The 3,090-nt window shown below is 35.9% G+C and overlaps 1 long non-coding RNA gene across 2 annotated transcripts in view; it reads right to left on the reverse strand.

Annotated features, from left to right (window-relative positions):
- The window catches only part of LOC143036643 (uncharacterized), a 17,175-nt gene extending 14,340 nt beyond the window's left edge, over positions 1 to 2,835 (reverse strand). Inside the window, exon 1 of one of the 2 annotated variants that reach the window (XR_012967383.1) lies at positions 2,289 to 2,835. This is a non-coding gene — a long non-coding RNA (uncharacterized LOC143036643). The remainder of the gene's footprint in view (positions 1 to 2,288) is intronic. The other variant, XR_012967382.1, reaches the window with a different exon arrangement.
- Positions 2,836 to 3,090: the final 255 nt, after the last annotated feature.

Genomic DNA, 3,090 nt, shown 5'->3' on the forward strand with positions numbered 1-3,090 from the left:
TTGCACTACCTGTGCAGGAAGTTTATTCCATTCATTAACTACACGGTTGGCAAAGTTGTTTCTACCTACTTCCAAATTGAATCTATTTCCGGATAGTTTGAGACCATTGTTTCTTGTCTGATTCTCATTCAATGTGAAAATTTGGTCACTTTTGATGTTGTCAATTCCCTTTAAAATCTTAAAGACCTGTATCAAGTCACCTCTGAGTCTACGCTTTTTTAGGGAAAACAGATTCATATGTTTTAGTCGATTTTTGTATGATTTATTTTTGTTATTTGGAATCAGTTTTGTGGCTCGCCGTTGTACTTTTTCCAGTCTGTCAATGTCTTTAATGAGATTCGCTGACCATACGGAAACAGCATATTCCAAATGTGGGCGAACTAACGATTTATATAGCTTGTTAATGAGTGATGGACTTTTGAAATCAAAAGATCGCGCAATCAGTCCTAGAATCTTATTTGCTTTCTCAGAGGCTGAAATACACTGCTTGGATGATTTGAGGTCGTTACTGATCATTACGCCGAGATCTTTTTCACTATCCACTTTTGTTAACGAATTTCCAAATAACTTGTAATCGTACTTACTGTTATTTTTACCTATGTACATTACCTTGCATTTACTTGTGTTAAATGTCATTAGCCACTTTTCAGACCATTGCTGTAATTTATCTATATCTTCTTGAATATTTAATTGGTTTGAGTGATCATTTGCCACTCCGCACAGTTTTGTATCATCAGCAAATTTGGAAACAGTAGATTTTAGTCCATGGTCTATATCATTTATATATACTATGAATAGAAGTGGCCCAAGAACGGAACCCTGAGGAACTCCACTTGTAACATTTTTCCATCTAGAAGTTTTTCCATTTAAAACAACTCTGTTTTCGATCATTCAACCAATTACTAGTCCAACCTAATAGGCTACCACTTGTTCCGTATAAAGCTAATTTAGTAAGTAGTCTTTCGTGTGGGACGGTATCAAAAGCTTTTGCAAAGTCTAGATATATTAAATCTATATTGTTTCTTTTGTCATAATTCGAGATAACTGTGTTGTAGAATTCGAGTTAGTCACGCAAGAACGTTTCCGTCTGAAACCATGCTGGCTATCATTTATCAAACGGTTACTTTCTAAATGATGTTCGATTGCATCTCTGATGATACTTTCCATTATTTTTCCTACGATTGAAGTCAAACTTATAGGCCTATAGTTATTTGGCTTCTTTTTGTCACCTTTTTTGAATATGGGAGTAACGTTAGCTAGCTTCCATTCTCTTGGGACATCTCCGGATATGATGGATTTCTTGAAAATAATTTCTAATGGAACAACAATCTCATTTTTCATTTCCTTTAAGATTCTTGGATGCCAACCGTCAGGCCCTGGTGTTTTATTAACTTTGAGTTTATCTATACACCTTCTCATTTTTTCTTTTGTTATATTTACCGTAGTGATTAAGTTTACCCTAGGCTTTTCACAGGTTTCAGTTTAGAGTTCACTTTGAGGTCATTTACGAATACCGAGCTAAGATAATTGTTTAAGATATTACACATTCCTTCATTTGAATTTTCAAGTTGACCGTCAGCAGATAATAGTGGACCAATGTGATTCCTAACAACCTTTTTATCTCTAATGTAACCATTAAATTCTCTTGACGACGACGACAACTCTGGTGACCCCTAGAATTACAGATTCCAAATTACTAAACGAAGGTTAGGTTAGACGAATTTATCATATTTAAATTTCTTCGAGTTTTGCATCTATAAAAAAAGATGGCATCTCAAGCAGTCGTCGTAGCTTTGTTCGTTAATGTATCGCTTTTAACAATTTTTTCTGTTATTGATTTCCACACCAAAAAAAAAAGTATATTACGTTGAGGTATTAGAATACAAAAAATGAACATTTAATTTTCTACTGCTATAACGCGTAGATGTGCACTTCTAAAATTTTACCTTCTATTGCTATATCGCGTGGGTGTGCAATTCTAAAAATTTACCAGAAGTTGAACTTATTTGATGAATTTGACATCAAGCACACACACGCACGTAAAGAAAGAATAACATATGGGTGAGCTAGGTTGGAGATTGGGGTTGTTGAGTGACTGATTACACCATTGACTGGGCTACGTGACCTAGCCCAAGCTTTCAGTGAGCTCCTTTACCTAAACTATCTGCCAGACCCAAGCAGATATGGCAGACCTTGCCGTTCATTACATCGTAACCCTATATCAATCTAACTTCACTGTGGGCAGTTCACCCGACAAGAAACCTGGGAAGCACATAATTAGAACTTACCTTAGGTGAAGAGTGAAGGCTCTTGTCCAGCAGTCTGGCGAGCACAGGTCAATCTTCTCGTCCTTCAGAATTTATAACACCAGTGATGGAAATAGATTTTGGAGAAAAAGGTGGCATACGCATGAATGAAGCACCCGTGATTTTTACTCGAAGAAGTATAATAAATATTGTTCCCACTAATGCAGATTGAACATAAGAAAAATATTGAATTTGAGATATGCCGCCATGTACTCTCAAGCAATTTCCATCCCTGGCTGCATCTTGCATATATTACATAATTTAAAAAAATATATATATATATATTCTTTTGGAAGGACACCGTGGTCCTTTCCAAAGCACTCGGAACGGCACTTTTTATAAAATAAGAAAAAAAAAACACACAAATCTTTAGACAAATCGTCCACACTCGTCACAAACCAATTCAAAACTAAGATGGCGCCTGTCCGATTTCGTTTTCGCTATGAAGGAAAGCCCTGCGATTGGCCGAAATCGGTCACGGGACTCAAAACTATTAGGCTATTGGCTGAACCCATAATGTGTTATATAAAGTCTCCGCTATTGGCTGAACCCATAATGTGTAAGATGTCTCACCTGAATGCCCGCGAAAACATCGTCAACAAAAGACATCCGTATTACAAAATTCTATTTTTTAATCAAGTAAGAAACATCTGACAGAAGATTTTTTTTAATTTATTAGACATTGGATAGGGGAAAAAAGATAAGTGTCGAAGATAAGCAGACAACAGAGCAAATGAAAAAAAAGTGACGTTACAAAAAAAATGGCGTTAGGCAGAATAAAATC

This window comes from Oratosquilla oratoria, chromosome 21, assembly GCF_046742065.1.
Source record: "Oratosquilla oratoria isolate Oo_2021 chromosome 21, ASM4674206v1, whole genome shotgun sequence".
NCBI classification, from domain to species: domain Eukaryota; kingdom Metazoa; phylum Arthropoda; class Malacostraca; order Stomatopoda; family Squillidae; genus Oratosquilla; species Oratosquilla oratoria.